Source organism: Eleutherodactylus coqui, chromosome 1 (assembly GCF_035609145.1).
Source record: "Eleutherodactylus coqui strain aEleCoq1 chromosome 1, aEleCoq1.hap1, whole genome shotgun sequence".
Classification (NCBI taxonomy): domain Eukaryota; kingdom Metazoa; phylum Chordata; class Amphibia; order Anura; family Eleutherodactylidae; genus Eleutherodactylus; species Eleutherodactylus coqui.
In genome coordinates, this window is record NC_089837.1 from 240,720,681 (window position 1) to 240,748,671 (window position 27,991).

General features: G+C 41.1%; 1 protein-coding gene across 1 annotated transcript in view; it reads right to left on the reverse strand.

Annotated features, from left to right (window-relative positions):
- The window catches only part of HS3ST5 (heparan sulfate-glucosamine 3-sulfotransferase 5), a 265,950-nt gene that overhangs the window by 141,712 nt on the left and 96,247 nt on the right, over nucleotides 1–27,991 (reverse strand). The window contains exon 2 of the mRNA XM_066607224.1: nucleotides 10,327–10,504. The gene's annotated coding sequence lies outside the window, so the exon portion shown is untranslated. The remainder of the gene's footprint in view (nucleotides 1–10,326; nucleotides 10,505–27,991) is intronic.

Genomic DNA, 27,991 nt, shown 5'->3' on the forward strand with positions numbered 1-27,991 from the left:
CGAGCCTGCTCAGACCAGTAAGCAGTTACTCGAGAAGAGCGATGCTCACTCGAGTAACTGCTTCAACCGAGCGTGCTCGCTCATCTCTAGTCATTATGTACTCGTATGGAACAGAAATGACTTAGATCAAAGATGTCGTTATACTTGTTTGGCTAGTAACGGTATAATTAGTGGTACATTTGTTGCAGAAATTTCTGCAACCGTTTCATTAATCTGAGTTGGACTTGAAGTAATCCACGTTTATTCCCCCCAAAATCGATTCAGATAAATAGAAGTAATTTTTCAGTTGTAGATATTTCTAAAACAAATTTAATAGTTTAAGTGTAAATGAACTTTGGTCAAATCCTTCATGTGTTCAAATATTGATTGGATACTCATTTTCTCTAATGACAGCTGGGGGGTATATGAATGCAATCCAATCTGAAGACATTGGCATTACGTGGTGCCAAGAATGAGAACATATTTCTATCAGAATAACGATGAACCCTTTTGGTTATAATAAACTGTTTAGGCTTCTCTTGGATGGGTGTAAGTTGCTGTGCACCACGAGTGTATCAATGACATGCGTACTTCCTGCGCACTGATGATCCCCTTACCCTTTCTTGGTGTGTATGCGCCTGTAATATGTACCAAGATGGTGCATGCCGCAATTTTAGTTGTGGGTGTATTTCTCACAGTTAAAGTCTTTGGGAGATCGGTACTGGATATTACGTGTGCAAAAACAGCACACGTAAAACACAGTGACCATACACTCGTGTCAGAGAGGCTTTATTTCAATTTTCTTTTTGTAGTCATTAAAGTTTTTTTTTGAGTTAATTAAAAAAAATAACATAATCAAAACATGTCCCCATACCTCAGCACACCTACTGAGCCCATTGGAGTGAAAAATATATGTACTTATTATCTCCTGTGATCCCAGGAGAGCCCTTGTTATTCTGTATGTTCTAGATCTAAGGTTCCTGTCTGTTCAGTCTGCTATGTAGATTAGCTGTGCAGGCTGTGTGCACCCCCTTCCGCAGACACTGCATGCAGTTCCTGTGCTGTAGCCTCCAGCACTGAGCTCCATTATGCAACCATTCAAATAGTAAGACACTGTCTTCTTCACACAAACTCCATCTATGAGTGTTTCCCCAACTCCTTCTACCTTTTTCTCCCATTACCAGCTGAGTAAAAGATCAGTGTCGTACTGGCTGCCTAGGGTTCACTGGAGGAAATTATTCTGGGGGGCCGTCTGGCAGAGACCAGAGGATAGCAATTTGGTTCATCCAGTTGCATAAGCTTTTTGTAAGTGTGTAAGCGATTAGTGTGAATTATTGGTTTCCTGACTCCAGCCTGTTTCTGACAATCCAGACTTCTCTATTTCTAAGCTTGGCTATGCTAGTGGACTGCCCTCTCTGCAAACTGCCTGCTCTGACACAGACTATTTACAGTACTAAATCTGTTCTGCCAGCCCCAATGTTTTTGCCTAATCTCCATATCATATATATATATATATATATATATACACACCTTAGCCTGATGAGCTGCGGTTTGTTAATAAAACAACTCTGCTCTCATGTGGATGCACTATGTAACTACTCACTTTGTCTCCCACTCAGCATCACCATAGTATCTATGGTGGCCACAGAAAAAGTACCCCGCCACCACACTCTTATGAAAGCTGGCTAAAATAAAATCTGTATTTGTTGCCCATAGCAACCAATCACAGCGCAGCTTTCACTTCATATAGTGCTTAGATAAAATAAAACCTGTGCTGTGATTGGTTGCCATGGGCAACAAAGATTTTCTTTTTGATAGCTTTCATAGTACTGTGGCCACCTTGTACAACAAACTTCATTGGAAAGTTGTTTACCGGGAAATATTCTAATTAGATGTGTCAAGAATAAAAGAAAAGCCTACGGAGACTTCTGAAAAATTCTGCCAATTTTTACAAAAGTAGGTCAGTGGGGCAACACACAAAGGGATCTCCAAGTTGGTTTGCACTAAGTATATTATGTATTGGAAATAGCTGACACCTTTCCACTTTCTTCTAATTCTACTGAATCATTTTCCTGAGCATGGATATTTAGTTACATATATATTGTAGTTGCTGTGCTGGAATGGCTTTCTACTAGTTGGAGTATATGCTTCCTACTATGACCACCCCTTGCCTACTAGTTACATCTATGTCCACACTCTTAGGCCTCCTTCCCACGAACGGATTTCCGCCGCGTAATTCGCGGCGAAAATCCGCTGCGTTGCCCGCAGCTATTAGGTTCTATTGAACCTAATAGCACAATGCTCACGATGCGTAATTCCACCGCGGAATTACGCACCGCGATTTCTCCCGTCCTCACCCGCAGCATGCTCTATTTTCTGCGGGTGAGGACGGGCTGTACGCACTGACGGCTTCCATTGCAGTCAATGGAAGCCGTCCGTTCACGCTATCTCCCGCTGTAACCAGCGGGAGATAGCGTGAAAAAACGCTTTCCCGCCCACCGCCGCGCGTCATATGACGTCATATGACGCGGCCGGCCGCATCACGTGACACGGCCGGCCGTGCACGTGACACGGCTGGTGACGCGGTGGCGGTGGGCGGTGACGGGCGGTGACGCGGCGGCGGTGGGCGGGGAAGCGATTTCACGCTATCTCCCGCAGGTAAGTATAGGGGCTCTGGGGGGCGCCGTGATGGGCTTCGCAGCGGAATATTACGCGGCGGAGCCCGTCACGCTCGTGGGAAGGAGGCCTTAGTTAACATGCCCTGGCCTTCTGTAACAACAGTTGCCACTCTACTGAGACTACTTCTGCGCATAACAGCTTGGGAACGTGCAGCAAATACTAAATACTAATTGGTAGCATAATTGGGGAAAAGTAATGTTCCCCAAGTAACATAGTATGTAAGGCCGAATGTATGTCCATCTAGTTTAGCCTGTTCAACCTCCTTGTTGATTCAGAGGAAAGTAAAAAAAAACAAAAGGCAGAAGCCAATTAGCCCTTTAAGGGAAAAATTCCTTCCCAACTCTCTAATGGCAGATCAATCTCTAATAGGTCCTACCTGTCTGTAGACTCGGATCAACAACCCACCAAGTGTTGCCACCAGATTTAACTTAAAGCCAATTTAGTGTGTGACAAAGCAGCATCTACTTTCTGATACCTGTCATACAGTTTCACAAAAAATAAAATGCAGATAGTAAAAAAGAAGGTTTGGGTTCCTTAGCAGTAAACCATACACAGTATATGTCCTGTATGTACAGAGGGTGGACAAAAATATGGAAGTAGCATGTAAAATGCATGGGTTTTAAACATTAGCACTGAGCTGGCTTTTGTTCCCTACTTGGCTAAGAGCTTTCCCATCAAATTTGTGTTTACTTCACCTCTTGCCTTGCTCTGGGTGGTTTTGGGAGCCAACTGGTAACAGCAGCTGAGCGGCTTAAACCCCTGACCAAAGGAATCTTGTTGCTTGGGCAGATGTTCACAGCTCCCTGGCAGCATCTGTGTCATATTACCTCCACTTAAAGGGGTTCTGTCATCAGAAAACAAAAATTCCATACTCACCTATTTCTCCCCTGTCAGTCTTGTTACAGCATCTTCTCCCTGACGATCTTTTTCTGTCTTCTACAGTCCCTCCAGGTCACCTCACTGCAAGCCGGACGATTCTTCTTCTTCCGGTGACGAAGCTTCCATTGTCTGCAGGCTCCTTCCTGCAGGTCAATGTACGCTACGTTACTAGTGATGTAACATTCACAGCCTAGCAGGGAGTGCTGAGCTTTGCTGAGACTGCACATGTGCGCTGTCTCTCTGCAATAGTATATGAACTCTTGTGGTGAGACAATGGCAATGCGCAGTCTCTGCAATAGATCAGCATTCCTTCCTAGGCAGTAAACATTATACTGACCTGCCAGAAGAAGAATGCAGAGAATGGATGCATCATAACAAGAAGAGCATCTGGACGGCTGGAGGTGAGGTGGAGAAGATCAGTGAGGGGAAGATGCGGTAAGAAGACAGCCTGGGATAGGTAAGTCAAATAAAATAGTAGTGGCATGTTTGACTTTTGAGCACCAAGGTTGTTCCTGTAGTAGTTCACCAAAATCATTAGGATCTGGAAGTTAATGGTGTCCACTTTGGGCACCTAATGTGATTACAGAAGTCAAGCATGACTTACAGCGATCCTTGGATGTCCATATAAATCTTGTAATATAGCTTTTATACAAAAGTCTATATACATTTTTTCGGCCATTCTGCATATGCTCTGATTATACTTCAGAATGAATGCTAGTCCTAAACAGGTACACATTGCTCTAGCCACATTACTAATACACTAGTCTAAGTATGTGTGAAAGTCACAAGTTCAACTATGAATACCAGAATTTACTAATTAGGCCAGATGTTTGCACTAGATCATAGAAATCTATTCTGTACCAAATTTAATAGTAATAAATATAATCCAGTGACCACTAAGACGATGTTCCATCAAACTTCTGAAACTGCCAACTTCCTTTAATATAAAATGTAATTAATATTCAACAGTGGAATCACCAACATAGATTTTGAATCAATCACATCAATCTAGTTGTTTTGCTTTTTACTATTGCATTTTAACATAACATAGCTGTATTACAGAACCCTTAAATGGCCACTCTAAAATGTTCAGCTTGCATCTAAAATTAGTTTGAACCATTTTACTGTCTGCACAATGATGGCAAGACACCTGCTGAGGGTAAGACTAGAAAATTATTGTAATCTGCATTCCCAAACTGATTAAGCGATAGGCACAGTCGAAATCTGCAGACTACAAACATACTTAAATTACTTCCTGCTGCTTTAAATTCCTGTTTTGTCTCTGTATAAGACCACCCTCATTTGACTCAAGTAATGCTAAAGTCATACATGAATAAAATTATCAAGATGAACTTCTGAACATCAGGATACAATCAATGTATAATGCACCATGATCGCAAACACAAAACGGTAATTTGATACAAGTGGACTGCTAAGAAGAAAATGTACCTCATTTGTATTTAGGATTGTATTGAATGAGCAACATATTATAAAACACAATACAGTGCAGCAGAATAGTTCAATTTCAAAGCCTCACAGGATACAAAATGTGCAATAATTAACCTGAAAACTGAAGGGATAAATGACCTTGTACATGCAAACAATTCTAAAGTTTAGGTTATGTTCAGATTTAAAATATCTGTTCTTCTGTTCTATTATGGAACAGGAATACATAACTAACGACATGCCGGATCTATCAAATGGCAGACACCAGAAATGCCCAATGGAACCCATTGACTGACTATAATGGGCTGCATCTGATTTCTGCCATTTCTGCCAGTTTACTGGGAAAAATAGCATGGCATGCTGCTCTATTTTTTACAGCATTTATGTTGGAAGCTCTGGACAGAAGTCCCAAATGGAAATCTGCATACAGGCTAAGAGCTCATATTTACGAAGGTGAATGGGGTCGGTAAAAGTCAATAGACTTCAATTGATCCATGCACATGTGCGTGTAGCCGCTGCGTGCTTTATTTATCTGCATGGTACGCAGCATGAGCCTTATACATTGGCATAGGCAGCGTATGAAACGCTGTCCATGCGCAATACATTGCGTATTGCGGCAGTTTTATTTGCAACCTCACTCTAAAACAGAGCGGGGAATTGAAAAAAAAAGAGTCACACTGTGCATGTCCGTGTGCTTGTGATATGCGGGCAAGTGCAGTGCACTCGCAGCCATACTCAGTCTCGGCCAAATCTCTGCCAGCACAGCCGGAGTTTACGAAGTCAGTAAGACGTTGTGTTTTACCGATACGTTCATAGACATGAGACCTAACCCATAAAAGCATCTTGCTCAAAACTAAACTACTGAGTTTCTTGCACCGTTATCCTTGACGTCTTTACTTTCACATGGACGGAATAGATCCGCAATACACAGAGCAAGATGCAGAAAACGCCATAACAAAATACAGCGTCTTTATGGATTTGATGTGGAACTGAAAGTGGCTTAATTCTGCATCAATATCCACACGTACGTAGACATGTGGTTTTTTGGAGTGGAATCCTGCAGCAGCAGATCAAGCCGCGTCTAAGGCCTCATGTCCACTTCTTCTTAATGATTCTTCACGTAGAATCCGTAGCGGGTCACTCCTGCCCCGCGGACATGAAGCCTACAAATCAGAATAAACTCACCTGCTCTGGATGATGCCGGATCCTCCTTCCTTCGTGGCTGGATCTTCTTTCTTCGGCCCGGCGGATGTGCGCAGCACGCCGGCGGCATGCCGCGTGCACGCGCCGGGCACATCCGCCGGGCCGAAGAAAGAAGATCCGGCCGCGAAGAAGGGAAGAACCGCATCGTCCAGAGCAGGTGACTTTAATTCTGGTACGGGTCTCCCGTGGATCCGGACGGCTTCCATAGGCTTCAATAGAAGCCTGCGGGAGCCGTCCCCGCGGGAGGCCCGCACGAAAATGGAGCATGTCCATTTTTTTTCCCACACGCGGATCCGCACCTGACGGAAAAAATGACATCCGCAGGTATTTAACTACCTGCGGGTGTCCAACGCATCCCTATGGGGCACAGATCCGCGTGCGGGAAAACCGCTGCGGATTTAAAGCCCGCGGACATGAGGCCTTAAAGTACTTAATATGGAAATAGTCTGCTCATGTGAAAGAGCACTAAAGTAGCTTTACATGGAGCAAACGTTTTTCAGATCACTGCTCAGAAAGGTTATTGAAGCATACAGACGGCAGTCGCTTGCTTGCTATTATACAGAGTGCTGATTGTTAGTTGTTTCCCGAGATATTGTTCATTGAGGGAATCTCCATGCAAATTTGTTTGCAAGTTGTTCAAGTACAAAGGACTGATACCAAACAACATTTGTTCAACCAGTGACTGTTTTGTTTTTTTTGGTAAACTGAAACGACTAGCGACTTATCATCCGTCACCCTGTTGATGGCCATCTTTACAAAGAATGACAATCATTTGAATCCGCCGTGCTTCGATGCTACTTTGTTTTCTTGACCATAGCTGCCTGCAAATGTGTCACTGTGTACCATGGTACTGGTCAAATCTGACTGCATGAGCAAAAAAAGTATAAAGGTATATACTTATTTTGTCTTAGTACTTTTCGAAAGTAAAATGCTTAAAAAAAATTATTATATTGGCATCATTGCATTCTTAGACCCATAACTTTTTATTTTCGCACCAATGAAGCTCTGTGAGTTCTTCATTTTTGTGAGATGAGTTGGAGTTTCTATTTATACCATTTTGGACTACCAGTAACTTTTTAATAACTTCTTATTGCATTGTTTTGCAAGGCAGATGAATAAAATAAAATAAAAAAAAAATATATATATATATTTATATGTATTTTTTTTTACATTTTTTTTACTACCTTTGCACAACAAAAGTCCTTATTCTAAAACAATATATATGACTTGCCGCATTCCACAACATTTTTTAGCCAAATAAGCTATGGTAGGTTTTGTTTATTGCCGGACAAGTTGTAGTTTCCATTGGTGTCATGTTGGGGAACATGCAACTTACTGATTGCTTCTAATTGCATTTTTTGGGAGGTGGATGAAAGAAAAATAAATTGACATTTGTTTTATATCCTTGACTGTGTGGGATAACAGAGATATTTTACAGTACAGATCTAATACAAGTCTTTACAGTACAAACACAGCAATACCTATTTTTTTTCCCAAAAAATGTTTTTTTTAGGGAAAAATATGTTTTTTGGGTTTTAAAACATTTCTTAGGATTAAATGAAAAAAAAATTTTCTACATTTTTTGTTCCCTGAAGAGGAATTGAAGTTGGGATGGTTAAATTGCTAGTATACTATACTGCTCAACTTATGTAGCGCAGTGTAGTACACCATTGACACCTCCCCATCAGGATCTGATAGGCTGGCTTGCATCTCAATCATATTATGGGATGCTGATGGGTGAACTGCTTACATGGCATGATTGCTATTGATCATGGCATACAATTAGTTAAATCACCAGTTTATCTGCTACCGGCTATTGGAGCAGCAACGTGTCCCGCCTCTTCCTGGGATGGGACTTCTGGGACAGACTGGTCTGTTTTCATGGCTGCCTTGTCTAAGGCCCCTTAGTGACTGGTGTAAAACCACATATGGCTGATCACTATGGTTCAATAGTTCAATGTCTTTACTAACCCTCACTGCCATTTACATGATTTTGTTCCCCTTTGTAAAAGCCATTTGTTTCTTAGCCATTTTGTAATGATGTTCTTAGAAGTTTACTACTTTGAATCATATTTGCCAATACAATTATTTTCACCATAAATGACTTGGCGTGATCTCCTAATATATTTGATAAGGCTGCGCTGCTTCATTTCTTTTGGACAGAGAACTGTTTACTACACAAACACATCAAGAATCTCATCCAGTTTTAGCACCACTGGGGAGCTAATCTATACACAACAGTATAGAGATTGGCTTCAAAGCACCTGAAAGAAAAGTTAAGAAGATTATTTGCCATGTACGTTCAGGTTGGAAGATACAACTGTCGTCCATTGGGAGGTCACACTGTGAAATGAAGCTGCAGGGTATATTCACACATGGCAGAAAATGACTTTCATACATCTGAATTGGGTTGTTCTGGTGACAGGTATGTGAATTTCTCCAGATGAATGGGACAATTGCAGAAATGCTGGCAATAAACTGCTAATATATGAATGTATCTGTGTGCCATCTTTAATCTTGCTGGAGCACAGAGTAACCATACATCAGCAGGTGAAATTAAAAGACAATTATATTTTTTAGCTTTTTGGCTCAGCGGTATGATTGATCTGTACTCTTATCAGGGAACTTTAAACACTACACTCAGTTTTTGCACATCAGAATACTTTGGTTAGTTCCTGGGAAAAAGAACTGGGAATATCCCTGTCCCAGAGTGACGTTAAGAACACATTAAGCACCTCCTATGGCCTCTCTCCTTGTGTCCTTGCCCAGGAGTCCCACTACAAGCTCTTAATTAGGTGGTATAGAACCCCGCAGTGGCTCCATGCATACAAGTTGGCACCGCATAACAAATGTTGGAGTTGTAACGTCGAAGTAGGCTCCTACCTCCACATTTGGTGGACATGTGAGAAGCTGATGCCCTTCTGGAGGGGAGTGGGTGAGGTGCTGGGAAGAATCAAACAAAATTTTACACTCACACCAGAGATAGTGTTCCTATGGAAAACGTCTCCGGAATTCAATCCGCGAAAAGACATACTGATAGCCTGTCTGACAGATGCGGCCAAGGCTTTGATCCCCTTGCACTGGCGGAGCGAGGCGCCTCCCTCCCTATCTCAATGGAAGGAAAAAGTAGATATGATCTACAACCTTGAGGAGCTGGCGAGCTGGCAAAATAATTCGTACGATAAGTTTCTAAAAACTTGATATCCCTGGCGTGACCTGAGGCTCATGGACGTACTACAGCAGTAAGTAGTACCTCTCCAGTTGGACCTGCCTGGATCACTTTGCTCCCCCCCCCCCCCTGTTCCCGTGCCCTTCTTCCCTCTCTTCCCCTCCCCCCTCCTCCCCTCTTCTTCTCTCTCGCTTTCTATCTTTTATTCTACAGGGGTGATGACACTTTACCCAGATGGAAGGGCGGGACGCGCCCCCCCGCACTCCGCCCATAAAGAGCGGATAGTTTGCAGTGTCAAGCCCTATGTTTGTTCCTGTTTAGTCACAGTACGATGATGATCAGCGTTCATCCTACTACACAGTAGAATTGTATGTACTGCCTAGCCTTGTATGGGCCCAGTCGTATGTGATTTCCCCTGTTCCTTTCTTCCTTTCTGTATCACAAATACTTGAATAAAAACTGATTTAAAAAAAAAAAAGAAAACTTTGGTTAGTCACCTTGAATGTAAATATGAAATACTGTATATTTTCCAAGAATTCATTAACCCTTTCCAATCCACTGTCTGACCTCTGAAGACATTATGATTTAAGGCTGTACAGATCTGATGTTGGAAGACATCCGTCAGGGTTCTCTTACTGTATATTGCTAGCCTCTCTGCTGCCTGAGCCTATCCAACGTGTCATCCCATGCAGTACTGGCTTTAGCCAGCATATAGCGCTGTTGTATAACGGCAGAAAAAGAGTAAGCCCCCTAGGAAAGCCAGGATACAATTTGGATTGGAAAGAGTTAATAGGGTGTACTTATTGCTTTATACTAGCAACATACATCTAATATACTAAGCTGTACAGTGCTGATGTAGCACGACTCTGGATGTGTAGTGGGTCTGTTTAGTAAAATCATAAAATGTAGAAGCATTAATGCAGTCTATTATGAACAACAATGAAATCCATTACACAGTTCCATTAACTAACCTTTGTGTTCTTCGGTGCATCCAGACAGCCCTCTTCATCTGAATAAGATCAACGGAAATCAGTTTTCATTCATCTGAAAATCTCCTGTTATTTAAAGTTGCCTTTGTTCAAAGTGGCTTTCAGAGGGACATCTTGCAGGACATTCATCTGTGCAGTCAAGTTATTATATTTAGGAAATCTGGAAAAGGAAATGCATTTTTATTTTATAGGATTTGCAAGTATTGCCAAAGAATTAGCAAAAGCTGGAGATTTAATAATGTTTTGTGATATATTAAAAAGTTGAAGTGCAAACCGTTGTATAACATTTGAGTATTGTTAGGCCTTGTTCCCACTATCATTTGTATTTTGGCAACCCCCCCCCCCTTTCAAAAAACTATAAATCCAATGAGAGATCTCTTGAATTTTTAAGGCTCATTTCACATACGTGTCAGGCATGCCATTTTTCTGTTTCACCATAGGACACGAGCAGGATCTGATGGACTCCATTGAATGTAAATGTCTAAACAAGGGAATGTTAGATCAGCTACTTGAAGCAGAAGGAGGGGATGAGGAACGTTCAATGAAGAGTGCATAGGACACTGAGCAAGAAGGGGCCACCCCATGGGCACTTCCAAGCACACTGCCAGGGGCAATAATATTTAGATTTCTTGTTCATATAACCTGCATGACTATCATCAGACAATATGCACACAGCCCTCCCTGTTACCTATGTAGTGTTGTCAGCAGTTTTTAGGGGTCAGAACTACTGATGCACACCCCATTTACATGCAACGATTATCGCTCAAAATTCGTTCAAACGATGGCTTTTGAGCAATAATGGTCGCATGTAAACACTTCCATCTTTCAGTCTTTGGCTTAGCAAAAAATCCATCATTCAACTGGAGAGAGATAGAGGGACCGCATGCTGTGTTCCCACGGAAACAGCTGATTACATTGTGATTAGCTGACAGCCTGCGGCAGCCCGTGCGAAGGCAAAACAGCTGATTGCAAATTCCAGACCACATTCTGGAATTTGCAAACAGCTGCTTGAGACTCATTGAAGCTGATAAAGTACTAATGGGCATTAGTGCCCATTAGTACTTTATGCAAAATGATCGTTAGAACTGTCAATCTTTGAAAGATTGCCTTTGTGTGTAAGTGGGCCTTCACTGCTTTTAAGCCTTATCTTTTCCACATAAAGCTTCAAGTCAATCTGTACCATATCTATAAATGTGCTTGATTTTAAGCTACAGCTAAGTTGGATGCTCCAAGACTGAGTCCACACAGGATGGAATTGCTGTGGATTTATGCAGTAAACGTCTGCAGCAGATTACAGTAACAGGCATGAGGAGATCTCATCCACATGCAGCGAAAAGTTTCTGTACAAAAAAATTGATCTATGGTGTGCATTTTAAACAAAATCCCTATATTACTCGTTACACAGATAGATTTGGAATAATTTGGTGTGCGATTAAAATATTTGTTTCTCTTCATTGGACATTACTAAACTGATATTTTTCCCCACTGGTTATTATCAGATAGGTAATTAAGTATACTTCATTCAACTTCTTGTTATTTTCATATTCAGCAATGCTTTTGTGGCCTAGTACAAGTACAGTATATTAGGGTGGTATTAGGTGTTTTATTCTGTTTTGTCTACTAAGGTTCACTGGATCTTGTATTGTAAATATACTTTACTGAACACAGTAAGTAACGGCCATTTTCTGTGATTGTGAACACAGGTTCACTTTCATCATTTCAGCTTAATTAATCAAAATAGGCATGGATCCTGACCTAGGGAAGAAAGAAACAGTTCTAAATGTTGGGAATGGGGCCATTCATATTTTTAAAGAACAACAACAGAAAGAACTGATCTTTCCAACCCAATCGAGAACATGTCCTTAGTGAGATATCACCAGTGTACTACCTTAGAAAATACAGCAGCTATGATTGGGTGCTCTTTCTTTCAATAGACAAGATTCCTTTTGTCCATCTTAATCTGATTTCATATGTAGACAAAGAGCTTTCAAACTTTCAGTTTCATTTTACAATTACTAGTATTACAATAGGGAATTAGTCACACTAGGATCACCATCTTTTCCTCATAAGACGGGTGGAACATGCACAGAAACTCAGTCCAGAACAACAGCTTCTTCAGATCTGGCTTCTGCCATTTTATAGTTTTCAGCATAGCAATGGTCACACTATTCAACATTTTTCACAGTGCACAAAAATAATATCTGGCCTTCTGGCCTCTATCTAAACATTAGTACAAATAGACCTAATGCCGACACTTCACAATTTATCACATAGTCCATTACCATGACTTAGCTTGTCCCATCAGCTTCTCGGCATATCACATCAGACTTTGGAGCCATACTGGAAGCCTAGTAGCCAGAAACTCAGAAGGAGCCACAGGCTCAGGAGGTTCACCTCCTTTTTAAAAAGCCCTCCTAATTAACCAGCTGAGGCACCCTTTATCTGCCAGAAAGACTTTTATTGAGCCCTCCAGTGGCCATTTCCAACATTGTACTGATACATATCCTCTCCTTGACAAAGGCTGTAGGTTTTCTCACCTTGCCTAATCCCCAGGGATCAAAGTTTCTGTCTTGGGACATCCTTTTTCACAGACACACCAACTCATTAGCAGTAATAAGTTCTACACCATTAACACATTTCCTTTTCTCATGATTGTCACACAACACCATTTGCTCCTGACTTTTGCAGGTTTAGGGGGCTGTCATTTTCAACTGCCTTTCCTGCATTACCTTTAGAGGACATGCTTTTCTGCTGTTGTACTTAAAGGGGTTGTCTCGCGGCTGCAAGTAGGGTTATACACTTCTGTATGGCCATATTAATGCACTTTGTAATATACATCGTGCATTAAATATGAGCCATACAGAAGTTATTCACTTACCTGCTCCATTGCTGGCGTCCCCGTCTCCATGGCTCCGTCTAATTCTGCTGTCTTCTGGCGTTTTTAGACGCGCTTGCGCAGTCCGTGCTTCTGCCTGGTGAATGGGGCCGCTCGTGCTGGAGAGCTGGTCACCGAGTCCTCATCGTAGCTCCGCCCCATCACGTGTGCCGATTCCAGCCAATCAGGAGGCTGGAATCGGCAATGAACCGCACAGAGCCCATGGTGCACCATGGGAGAAGACCTGCGGTGCACCATGGGAGAAAACCGTGGTGCATCCCTGGGAAAGGACCGGCGGCCATCTTGGGGAGAAGATTTTTATAACTTCATATTTCGTCAGATCGGTGAGTAGCAAGCGGTTTAAAAACCACTTTAAATTGCTATTTTATGCCAGGGGGGTGACAGGGGGAATGGGCTAATGTAAAATTTTGATGTTTGCCGCGAGACAACCCCTTTAAGCACCACATGGAACATCTGTCTCTTCATTGTGTAGCACACACCATGTTTTACTTTCACAAGGACCAGTACACACTCTGTATCTTTCTGCCATTTTTTTTCTCCTTGACATGGCTGCATCCATAGCTCCAGCACTTCTACTTTATTAAGTGCCTCCCCTTCAAGCACTTGTACATCCGCTAGCATATGCTATTTATGAGCCACCACAGGCTCTTCTGTCACATTTTGTCTGGTCACCTTCATGTTACTTACCAGTTTAATTTCACTCATTATAAAAACATCTACTTGAAGCCTTTTACCTTCTGCAGTCTTTATCTCAAGTATGGTTATATTGCACCGTCACCATCAATTCAACTTTGTGGTCACCATCACTGGACATGTTACTTGCATCTTTCAGGCTCGGCACCACAATCATCTGATCAGTGCTTTTAACTTCACTGAAGATCTATCTCACAACTGTTGGGCTCCGCCCGATAACACAATCATATTCAGCTATATCAGTCTCTTTTGACAGTCTATTCTGACTGACTGCATTAACTTGCTAGTAGAGATGAGCGAACGTACTCGTTTAGGGCTATTTCGCAATCGAGCATCGCTTTTTTCAAGTAACTGCCTACTCGGGTGCCTATTCGGGGGGCGCCGGGGGGGGGGGGGGGGCGTGGTGGAGCAGGGGGTAGCAGTGGGGAACAGGGGGAGCTCTCTCTTTTCCCCCTTTTCCCCAACTTGGCACTATTTCTGACTTGTAACTCATTTTCAAGTTTTTCCAACTGAGTCTTCATCTTTTCCACTTGCTGTGTGAACACTCTCTTGAACCTTTCCAGTCTCTGAACCTTTCTTTTAGTATTATCTTTGGCACTCACCAAATCTTCCATCTCAGTAAGTAACTACTTTTTGAGGCCTTCTAAGTCAGCTTTCACTTCAAGAGCCTCTTTCATCTGCATCTTTTCTGGAAATAATTCATCTTCCTTCAATTTCTTTTGTTTCATGGATTCATCCAGTATCTCCCTTAGATCAGCGTCACCTTTGGCGAATCTTCTGAGGTGCTCTTTTTCAGCTCTCTTTTCTTTTAAGGCTTTCTCAGCCTCTATCTTCAACAACGCGCCTTCACTAATGGTGGTAAATTTCTCATTCAGAAACCTTCCTGCTTCAGCCATCTGTTGTGTGGCTCCTTCCTCTGCCACCAACCTTTGCAGCTCTACCTCTTTTGCAAGTGTGCATAAGTTGGCAGCCTCTTCTTCTGCCAATGATCATTGCCTCATGCCAGCTTCTGCATGAGTGCTCAGTTTGGAAACTTCTTTCACAAGCCCACTTAACTTGTTTGTTTCTTCCAACAGTCTGCTTATACACTTCCCTTGCAGAACACCACTACTTTTTTGCTTTGCCATTGGAAGAATGCTTTCAGAAGAATTTATTTCTCAACACAAAAATTTTTATAAGCTCTCATCAATCCTGTACAGCCTCATCTATTTCACTTTTGAGTCCTGAAAGTTCCTTCTCCTGAAACTTAACTTTCATTATCTCAGGCTTGTTATGAACAGCTTTCTTCCCTTCATACTGCTGACCTACATCTTTAACAGAGCCTACAGGGGCATAAAACTTTTTCCTACTTTCTTTTTCCTATCTGCCTTCTGTACATGCAGGATTGCTTTTACTTCATTGTCCCACTCAATATCCATTACATTAACCATATCACAGCCCGGGAAGAGAAAATGTACATTTCCAGTATATTGTGGTTACCCATACATTTTCATTATAGCATAATTGTTACACTTCAGTGCATTAAACATTTGGTTGCTACCAGCAACAATATTTGTTTCACAAAAAACTACACTGGTCACACCACTCATTGGTTTGCTAAAAACCACCGGAAACACATTACATATGACTTCTACATTAATACACAATACTTTATCATTTCTCACTTGTATCTCCTGAGGAATTAATACTCCAGTATCTGCAGGCAACAATTCAGGAGTTACCTTTGTTGAAGATGTTGTATGTACAAAGTCACCTAACACATTCATTCTCAAATTCGTCAAGGTTCTCAGCTCTGAGAGCCCTACCAATTAGCAAGTTAGCCCATATCCTGTGAATAGGGGATAATTTGATATGCTGGTACAAGCCATTTAACATAAGAAGTCCTGTGCAGGTTATCACTATTCAGCAGCAAAGGGATGGGACCAGATATGACTGGACCCTCTTTCTTTGTGCCCAATAGCAGCTACATGATCTACCTCTATGATATATATATATATATATATATATATATATATATATATATATACATGTTTTCCTCAAAGTCCACCCTTTCACTTTAGGGCTACAATATATTTTTTATCTGCTAACTCTGTAAAGGGAACACCTTTACAACATTGTCTCACAAATTATATTTCTCACCTATCTACAGGATAAAGATAAATGTCTAATCGCTGGAGGCCTTATTGTGGTGACACCCATTTATCACCAGAGCTCCGTTCAGATATAATGCCACCTGTGATGATTCGAATTAATGATACTGTAATAACGTATACAGTCTGCAGAGTGCCTGTGTAGAACTGGTATCTACAACTATAAGTTCATTTTATGGGGCTAATATTCGTCTTTGTACTGTGGTTTTATCTATATCTACTAATTTCTTAAAAATTAAGTATATATCTTTGTGGAACGTACAAACCAACTGCGAAAATTGTGTGTGTATATCAAGGAGGGAAGTCCAAAATTTGCCCATAGGACAGTAGTTAGTTCCTTGCCACCATTTCTGTCCATGGGTCTGTTATTGAAGTTCAACCCTATTCATCTTAATGGCAATGAGATTATGTCTGTGTGGTTCACTAAAGCTCCACGCCTCAGCACGGACCCAAGATGGTGTTCTAGTAAAACCGCAAACACATTCACATAGTATTTGCAAGGACAAATTACACCACTGCAGGCAAAGACAGACGGAAACCTTTTCCTTACTAATCAGAAGTGGGGGCACCCCAGCCTAAAAGCGGGATAGAAGCCTGGCTACCCCGATAAGAAACCTGGAGAGATGCACTAAACACAGGACACATAACTGTTCACACCTATATACAGAACAGGATGGTTCATACACCACATTTCTGGTCACCTTCACAGACACCAACACACCAGGTAATGCAAACCACACAGAACAGGACTGTTTATATACCACATGTCTGGCCACCTGCACAGACCCAACAGAACACATCGCTGTTCACACCAACACACCAGGTAATGCATACCACACAGAACAGGACTGTACATACACCACATGTCCAGCCACCTGCACAAACCCAACAGAACACATCGCTGTTGACAACAACACACCAGGTAATGCATACCACACAGAACGGGAACCCTACTCAGAACTCACATACATACAGCTAGTAAACAGTTGCTAGTCCAAATTTCCGAACCCCAAGGGGAAAGAGAATCAGCCACCATGCTGACATAAAGGGTACAGTGTCCAGAATCACCCATCTGACCATACATGACATCAGATGTCTGGAGGCCGCACCTGTAAGACGGGAAGGGAGACGGGGGGGGGGGTCTGCATAAGATGTAGACGGGGTCAACAGATGTCCAGACTGTCCTCAGGGAAGGTGAGAGAGAGACACTTCAGACTAACAAGCACAACGCCAAGTTCTGAGTGAGAGTAGAACAGAATGAGTAAAATTACAAGCATCATCTAGCCAGAGGAGCTGGTATTTATGTGCAACAGACTAGCAGGGATTGGCTGGCTGGAGAAACTCCACACCCAGCTAGCTCAATTATCCCATGGCTGAGAAGTGTGCTCCTGGAAACCTGTAGAACAACAGATCCCAGCAGTACAACCTAACAAATGAGCTGTAATATCCATCCCCAGGAAAAGGTTTGATTCTCTTTTCTTATTTTCCCTCTTCTTGGAAAATGCGTTTAGCAAATAAAAGTATATTAAAATAACTATATTGTAATAAAAATGTAAAAATATGTGTGTGTATCTCATAAAATGCCCTCTACTTAACTTTATTCATGGGATCACTATGATTAAAAAAGTTACAAGAAGGCTCAAAACAACAAATGTAGTATCTGATATTTCATAAGCTATTAATATTTAGTAAGATTGGATGTTTAGTTTGCTTTTCTGTTAAGTGTTTTGACACCTGTTTATGAAATGCTTATTTGGGCAGCCCTGTAGTTGATTGTCTACATAATGATTATAATTAGTGCCCTTCAATTAACCCACCCAGCAAAACAACCTACTCTACTGCGTGGTAAACAGAGAGGCATAACAGCTGAACCTTGTACCCTGTCATCAACAGGTCATGGGAGAAGCATTCAGAGAATAAAGAATGAAATATAATGTTACAGATGTAAGTGTTTAATTGAAGTCTAAATGAAATGACGTGTAATCTTGGCAGTAGTGTCACCTTCATAATCACATCAGCAAAGTTTTGTATCATTGCAAGCAGTAAATACAATTATATATGTATATATATGTATGAGCAGATCTTGAACAGAGTCTAGAATAAGCAGTTGAAACATTCTCTAAAGGCTCAATGTATATAATAAGTACAGTCCATGGTTAGTCTACAAATGGATTACTCATAAAGTGGTTGTTCATGATTGGAAAAGATGGTCTGCTTTTTTCTGAACCAGTTCCATTCCTGTCTACAGGATGTGACTGATATTGCAGCTCAAGATGAACTTATCACCAACTTTAAGCATGATAAACTAAGTTTGTAAGTGCTTTTAATTTTGGTGATGTGGGGTCCCGGGAGCCTTTTTTTCATACACACCATCCTCTGTTCATGCGATGTTCCCTGGCGAAGTCAGAGCATGCACAGCAAGAGTGACTAGTCTGAAGGCTGTGCACGCACTCCCATAGAGATTATTGGGAATGCGTATGGACTCCCTTCAGAAAAGAGACACGGTTCCTGTGCGCATGCTGATTTTCGCCAGGGGGCTCTGCAGAATAAAGACTCCCTGGACTCCATTTTACCTAAACTATATGGCCTTAGCCAGATGGGCGTTTTTTCGCGCGATTTGCGGATCGCATGACGGATGCGCATCCGCAAATCGCGTGACCGGTGCCCGAAAATCGCCCGAAAATCTGCTCCTAGCCGCGTTTCATTAGAAACGGGCTGGAGCTGTCCAGCGCATTGCATTCAATGGAGCCGGCAATACAGCGTCTCCATTGAAAGCAATGCGCTGTGGGCGAGTGTGGGATGAATTGTCGGGAAGGGCTTAAATATATAAGCCCTTCCCTGCAATTCATCCAGAAAAGTGTTAAAATAAAAAAAATATACATACTCACCTGCTCCCGGCAGTCGGAGTTCCCCGCGGCCGGCCTGCAGTGGGTGTGAAGGGGGTGTGATTCAGACCTGCCCCCTGATTGGCTCAGCGCTGATACGCACCTACCTCTGCTCGTGTGACTGAGCCCTAAAACAGTGCTGGATTTCATCCTTAGACCTAATGTGCATCTGCGGTGGTGGTGGTGATGAGCATTTTGTGACCTATAGGGGGTGAGTGGTGCTGGCCAGATCTCTCAACTTGCATATGGAAGTACCTTGTTCACCTTCAATTACTGCATATGGCCAATGGTTTTAACACTGAGCATCTATCCTGCTTTTCTATTTCTTAAGTTGCTAGTTAATAACATTGCTTCAGTTACATTACGATATACTTTTTTCCCTGTAAAACATATTATCATACAAATGAACTTAAAAAGAAAACAAAATATCTCATCACTAGAGATGAGCGAGCCTACTCGGTAAGGCAGTTACTCGGGCAAGCATCGCTCTTCTCGAGTAACTGCTTAGTGATCCGAGCAGGCTCGGGTGGGCTGCGGGGGGCAGGTGGAGGGGGGAACAGAGCGGGAGGAAGAGTGAGAGGGATCTCTCTCTCTTCCCCCTGCTTCCCTCCGCTCCCCCCCCCCCACAGCCCACTGAGCCTGCTCGGATCACTAAGCAGTTACTCGAGAAGAGCGATGCTTGCTCGAGTTACTGCCTTACCAAGTAGGCTCGATCATCTCTACTTATCAGCTGATTTTTTTTAATTGTGCTCAGTCTACATTGACACAAAAGAAAGGAAAAAGATTGGATTTCCTCAAAAAAAATCATAGCCCTGTGAGTGAGCATTTGACTTTGAAGAATGGTGAAAAACAGGGATACAAGGTAAATGTTCTAATAGTTTCTCATTCTGCCTTTTTAAGTTAAAATTTTTAGACTACAATATGTTATGGAAATTATACTTAAAAGATGATATAATCCCGGATGATCGGTTACCAGTACAACTGCCTGACTAGAGAATTTCTAGTCTTTCACATATTGAAACACATGCTCTTATTCTATTTCTGAAGGGAAGTTGTTTAGACACTTGCATCTTCACCGTGATGTCATGCTGTGTGTTTCTGGGTCTCGATAATGATGGTGTGAAGACTAGCAGCTTGCTTGCTACTTGGTTACTGTGTCTCCCTATTATCCTGGAGCCTAATACTTAACAATACATCATTGTTCTCATCAGAATTTCTAAATCAATTGTACTATAAATCTATAGCTATATTCAAGTGCAAAGTACAGAAACCATTATTTCTTGGATTTATTCCTTCACTATTGTAGGATCAATTCATGGCGGATTTAGCCTGTCAATCATGTAAGCATATGCCAAACTTTTTTTTTGTGTGTGTGTTCTGGTCTGGACAGCAGATGGAAACGTTAACAGTATGCTGAGCATCCAAAAATCCATTTGAATATTTATGTGAGTGAACATGCATATCCAAATTTAAAGACCTACTATGGAAAATAAGAACATTGACACTTCACACAAAATCTCCACAACTTATCAGCCATACAGGTGGTAATTTTATAGTCTAGAATGTCAAGTATAAGAAAATGGGGGGAAAAGAAAAGGAAATAGGAAAATCCATCTGTAAAGCTACCATGAAATCAGCAAGCTTTCTGCCACTTGCAATTATAGACATGTTCTAAAGTACTCACAAGCACAGAAGCAAAGTTGTATATTTCTGTACGGACTACAGGATAGTGTTTTACAACTTTAAACTTTGGCGCATTTTTATTTCTTTTTACATTTTTATAAAGAAAATAATAGACACAACTATATATATAGTCTTTATTGTGGCAGTCTGTTGATATAAACTCCCAATATACAACTAGGTGGTTTAATTTCATACATAATCTTTATTCACAATGAATCAAACCACTAAATATATGTTGTAGCATCTGAAATAATTCAGGCGTAATATAACACAGAAATTGATTTGTAACATTAGAAAAATGGTAATAACGGGGTGTTATTTGTGTACAGTGATGCTTTGGGTTAAGAGTTTAATTTGTTCCGTGATAGGGGTCTTAACCGAAAACACTCAAATCAATTTTCCCTATTAAAATGAATAGAAAAGCCATTAATCCGCTCCGGATCGCAAAGCTCTCCCACATATTTTAATGGAGATGGTGTTGCCCCGTTGAAAGCAATAGGACGCTGGCACCCCCGCAGTGATTTTCGGGGAAGGGCTTTAAATATAAGCCCTTTCCTGAAAATCATCCCTAGATGTAGTAAAAAATATATACTCACCTGTCTGACGGGGCTCAGGCGCGTCTAGCCACTGCTTGTTCTCCCTGCACTACTCTGAAGCTTTTCAGCAGGCGGGGATAAAAATGCAGGGAGAAAAAGCAGTGGCTAGACACGCCCGAGCCCTGGCAGCGGCGGACAAGTGAGTATATATTTTTTTTCTACACCTAGGGAAGATTTTCAGGGAAGGGCTTATATTTAAGATGTGGCCAGCAGGCCATTGCTTTCAATGGGGCCACGGGCAGCAGTGGCGGCCCAATTGAGATCAAGGCTCTTAACCCAAGTTTTTGCTCTAAATTTATATCAAACATTCGGGAGGGAGCCTGCTCTCCAGTCAAAAAGCTTGTAAGCTGAGGCACTCTTAACCCAAGATATCACTGTATTTTAGAATTCTATGGCTTTTTTAAACTTGGTGTTAGTAAATTGAAACATTCCAGTTTAGCTCCAGAGGCAGAAAATCAGATCTAGTCTTGGTCCCAACTGAGGGTTTGTTGCAATGTATTGGCTTTAGTGGACATATATACTCTAGGAATAACATGATTTTGTTGAGTTTAGCTCAAAGATGATTCCTTACACCATATTAACCTGCAGCTGCATAAGCAGCACTAGGTCAGGGCAATTTTCCATTCAAGAACAGCAAGCAGAGAATGCTGGGAAATTGAACTGCAACGCATATTAGAAAGTGAATATACCATTATTAACTATATTAATATAATACTGGACACCTCAAAGTTTTTCTTAAACTTCATTTTATTAGTGTGCTGCTTTTGGATTTTCACAAATAATTTATCTTTAAAGTGCAAAACACAATTGCAAGAGAGGAGTTGGCCATAAGGCGCAGGTTTCAAGGCAAGATCCTCTATAACAATCATCCTCAAATTGTACAAAAGAAATAGGGTAGAGCTATCCTCAAAATGCATGGTGTATGTCCAAGGAACAAAGTTAAAAGTGTGCCTATGATACTTGGCAGGTGCTGCCAGCCCAGGATTACACCACAGCAATGGAAGATGGGCATAACTTATGGTAAGTGAGAAAGACAAAACTGGTATATGGTGCCACCCTGCAGTGAACCTAAGCTCGAAAAGCAGGAGGATTAATTCTGGCCTCTCTTTTATTCAGTGATAAACCAGCAGTAGGACACATTTCAGGGCAAAGGCTGGGTGATTCTCCACTGTGGCCAGGTGATATTGCTTAGTTCTGTCCTTCTCAATCAAAAGCAGGGAGACAGGTAAGCAATATCACGTGGCCACAGTGGTATGCCCCCAAACACTATTGAAAAAAAGAGCCTTTACCTCAAAATGTGTCTTATTGCTGGTTTATTATCAAATGAAAGAGAAGTCAGGTTTAATTCTCCAGCTTTTTGAGCTTATTTTCACCGGAAGGCTGTGCCAAATACCAGATTTTGTTCTCTCACTCACTCGCAAATTGTAGCTGTTAGGGCATGTTTGGAGTTGTAGCTTTGCAACAGCTGGGTAAAGCTACCGTTTGGACACCACTGACAATAATTCATAGGTCTTGCTGATAAGATCAAGAACTTACTCCTTGTGTACCGGTGATATTTGTATGAATGTATCCAGGAATCCTACCAGTATAACCTGCTGCCTGACTACATGGTATCTCCAAATCTTTACTTCTGCAATTCTAGCTATAACTCTTCCATCATCAAAATACTTTACATCTTCTTTTCGGTGTATTATTATTATTATTATTATTATTAGAGATGAGCGAGTATAGTCGCTAAGGCACTACTCGCTCGAGTAATGCGCCTTAGCCGAGTATCTCCCCGCTCGTCCCTAAAGATTCGGGGGCCGGCGCGGGGCGGGGAGCTGGGGGGAGAGCGGGGAGAAACGGAGGGGAGATCTCTCTCTCGCTCTCTCCCGCCCGCTCTCCGCCGCAACTCACGTGTCAGCTGCGGCGGCTCCCGAATCTTTAGGGACGAGCAGGGAGATACTCGGCTAAGGCACATTACTCGAGCGAGTAGTGCCTTAGCGAGTATACTTGCTCTTCCCTAATTATTATAAATTACTTTAAAGTTGGAACAAGTGATTTCCATATTATTCAAAATAAGTGGATCAGTTTTCATGTTACATATTTACAATGTTACAGTTTATAGGTAGACCTTAAAAGCAAATTAAATAAAGCAATGGCACAAACCCTCTAAAGATAACAAAATGGTATAGGCCCATTTACACCGGCCTATGATCGCTAAAAAATCGCAAATCGGCGATCGATTTAGCGATAATCAGTGTGTGTAAATGTGCGCCCATTGTGTGCTTTTCGGGCACTGCTAGCTGATCATTAAATTCAGTCCAACCTAAAAATCGTCGTTAGCTCTTATCAGAAGTTCTCCACGGGAAGTGATGATAGCACTGTTTCCCTGTGGAGAACAAAGGATCTGAATGCAGATAATAGCCTAGGGCTTTTAACTGTGTTAAGTGAAGGCTTTATTTGCACACTTAATTGGTACTTAAGAAGCTGAGTAGCTACTTAATACTTTATGCAAAATGGTCACTCAAAGCTGTCATTCATACTGTCGTTTGAGCGATCTTTCAGCGATCATCTGCTGGTGTAAATGGGCCTTATATTAGATAAAAGACCAACTATTAGAACAACTTTTCCTGTAGAAAACCAAACTTTATTCCATATTTCTGTGTTATCAGCATTATAAAACTGCATCCACAATATCTAAAGTCACAAACTGACATTAAATTTACAAAGTAAAGAATGTAAATATCTTAACTCGTAAATGGGAAACATATCAACTGGTCTCCCGCTGGAATTGGAAAAGAATCCAATAGCGCTAGAAGTGGTAGCAGAGTGTAATGTGTATGTAATCGGATTCATGTACACAAACTTAGTTCCGTCTTCAATACCAGCCAATACATTTCCTCTGATCTCTTGTACATGCTATTGAAATTATTGAATGAAAGAAGCAAGCTCTACCCTCCTACGCCTTACACTTGTATAATCAGCTCAGAGTCAATAAACCATCACTGATGAAAAGCACTTCCACTTTGTCTCTGGCTTCCCAATAACATCCATGCAGCCAACCTAATTATGTATTCCGAACACAAACATCAATATTTGTAAAGAGCAGATAAGAAGCGCTGACGAGAAGTACTGCATTTTTCTTCTAGCACAGCACTTTGCACTAGTTATGACACAAATCTGTAATCATTCAGATGCCCACCTCTTTATTTCTACATCTCAAGTGACATTTGCTGTAATGCTCCTTAGAACTGGGAATGTTATATAATAATTCAATGTCTCTAAATTGATAAGAAATGCGCTCACTCATGTCTGCCGAGCCTGAAGTTAAGTAATTCAAGCTAAACATATTTTAGATGGAACTCTGCAGAATATATGTTTAGAGAGACATAAATGATAATAAAATGTGCATAGAAGGCTTACAAAATTAATGTTAAAGAGATAACCCGAGCACTGAAAAATATGGACAGTCATAAGGTGCCATTTTAGCTTTTCTGTCTATGCTGCTAACCTTGTAATTTTCTGTAATAAATTTGCCAGTGTAAGCAGGATAAAGCATTAAGAAGATTCCCCTATCATAAACCACACTATTTGGTGTATGAATGGGGCAATATTTTCTGGGAATTAACTGCATATTTCTTCTACTTTCCTTCTGTGCTCTGAGTTTTAGAATAGAAAGAAGCCCCAGTTAGAGCCACTTGTACGCACATATTACATAGTTGCTTAAAGAAAACCTGTCACCAGGTATGAGCACCATGAACTATGTTATGGTGCTCATACGGCAAGGTCCCTGGAGTACAAGATATTTCTTATACTCACTTGCTTCCCTGATCCAATACTGTCATTCCCGAAAGTCTGTGTGGGCCATGCATCTGGATAGCTGGCCACATGCTGCGCACACGCACTAGGGTGGCCCAAAAAACTCAACTTTCAACTACAAAGCAAGACACCCTTTAATTTTCTTTCCCTTTAGCAAACCTTTATTTGGGGCAGTTTCAGGTTCTTATATCTATGACAAGGTTGTGATCAAAGAGCATGAAGTTTCAGACTTTTTTCCTAATGACGAAGAGGAAAAAGAACTGTTGCTTCAAGTTGTGGAAGCAAATCGCATGGCTGTTCCAACACAGGTTACCAAGAAGTCTGCTGTCCAGTCCTTAAGTGCTGACTGATAAGGATTTGTGTTGTAATTTTGACTATTTTCATATATTTGGAGGTATTTTTGGAGGAACAGCACAAATGTGTAGATTGTCAAGACAAATGCCATTGTCAGTGCTCAATGTTTTAAAGTATAGTGGCTCTTTTGTAAAAGCCAATTGTTAATATTAATGCTGTAGCTTGTGGAATTGGAAATCTTGCGCATAAGCGCCAGTTCTCTTAAAATATGTCGGTTTTGAGCACCATCTTGCAGTTGGAATTTAAAGCTAAAACTTTACCCTACCATTACTATTAGCAGATGTAACAAATTGGGAAGGTGTCTTGCTGTATAGCTGCTACTTTATTTTTTGACATATTCCTGTGGGCCACCCTAACCCGTACTCCCAAAGTAATCAATGTCTTAGTGCTTAAATGAAGGGCACTTTCTGCACATAATATGACATAATAAAACAGGTTACTCTTCAATGTGCAGTACTTGATGCTCCGAAGAAGACACGGAAAGATAAATAATACTGTGTTCTAAAACACAGGAATGATATGAGCATGAGCAACTAATCACTGTCTAAGGCTGGCTTTACACGCTTCCATAATTTGTACAATTCAACAATTTTAGACTAATTACAACAGATGATTATGATCATCTTAATGTATATAAACTAGCAGACGACTACTTGAGATATTCAAAAGTGCATTCACAAATCTTCAAGAATATATATCTTTGTGTAAAAGATATATACTGTAGTTGTGTACTGAGATTGTATAAAGTTACTCTAAGTTAATAGATCCCACCATTTATGAAAATTACAGAAAAGAAAAGTGCAAGAATAGTACTAAGCAGCCACCCCCTCAATGTAAGCAAGGTATATGAGTAGCTGTTCACCAGTACCTTGCAGTGTAATTGCTCCTCCATATAGCAACTTGGCTGTCTACATGATGGGGAATAAGTTGTGTATATACCTGCCCTCCTGAATCAGTATATCAGTAAGTATATGGATGCTTTCACATCATTTATTTAAAGCTAATTCCAATGCCAGATCCAATATGGCTGCACTTGCTGTTGGCACCTTTGCAATAATGACAGCCATAACTAAAATAAATAAAGATATCATATAGCTACAGTCAGGGGCGTAACTATAGAGGATGAAAAGGATGCGGTTGCACCCAGGCCCAGGAGCCTTAGGGGGCCCATAAGGCCTCTCTTCTCCATATAGGGAGCCCAGAACTATGAGTAAAGCATTGTAGTAAGGGGCCCTGTTACAAGTTTTGCATTGGGGCCCGGGAGCTTCAAGTTACGCCTCTGGCTACAGTATATGTAAAAGAAACTTGATTACCAAGTCATGGGTGCTGTTTGGGCTTCTTTTACATTTTCAATTGAAGTTCTCGTGAATGTTCTTTTATACCACTGTATGCTGTACATTTAAGAGATCTTCAAATGTCTCCTAAATGAGATAAGTCCCGGACTACAATGGATGCCGAAAACAAATGAACCATTTTGGCTTGTTCATAAGAATTTCACCAAAGCGCCAAACATGTCAGTAGAGGTCCTGTCTCATAGACTCTCGATAATACTCACATCTACCAGCACGGCTCAAACGCTTCATACAACTTTATAAAATGCTATATTTTCTTTTACAAAGACAATTATACGTAATACAAGATAAGACTATGCGAAGCAACGATTTGTACAATTTCAAATTAGAGAATGTCATAAAGCATGTCAAGTTCCAAATTACGAAAGACATTTTCTGAAGTTGAAGTCACTGCGTTTGCCCAGAGCTGTTACCGTTACAGAACGGAACATGGCATTACAATAGTGTAGTGGAAATGACTGATTGACACGAGACGCTGGCACCGCGTTAGGACATGCACACTGAATTATTCATCCAGCAAAAATCCTCACAATATCAGCAACAGACTGGCTTCTACACATACTTTAAGCTGACATGATATTGTGTCTGTTCTCCTCAACTATGTCAGTTCATGCTGAGTGAGTTGATAGGAAGTTGGAGGTGATCCTTATTTTAGCAGCTGAGAATCTGAAACCACAACAAAATGGAAACTGTGCCATAAAAGATGAATACACAAGGTCAAAACTTTCAAGCTCCGTGTCTCTTCTTCTACTCAGAATTATGTTGTCTCTGCAGAGACAGACCGGAATTATTAATGAGGTTTAGTCTATTATACAAACATGTTTACATGGCTTTTTGTATCAAACAGTTATTATCCAACATGTCGGGAATATTGCCATTTAACATGACATATATGGAGCAACTGGGAATATAGTGAATCAGTAGGAAGTACTGATTAATGTTGGGTATTTATAGTGTAATAGCCTGGTTCCTTTTTAAGAATTGTGTACACCCCATCGAGACATAGTCATCACTCTGCTTATAAGATGTTGTAAGCTAAGGAAATGTTAACCAGCTGAGAAGGAAATGGATATAGCAAACATCTCTCGTTATTCTATCATGTCAATTTCCTTCTATCGTTCTTTCTTTTAGCAACTGCCTATTACTTTATTCTAAAATGCATACAAAAAGCATGAGCAATAATTAGTCCAAATCTCAGCTAGCGTGCAAAGCAGTGCAATAATCATCTCTACTG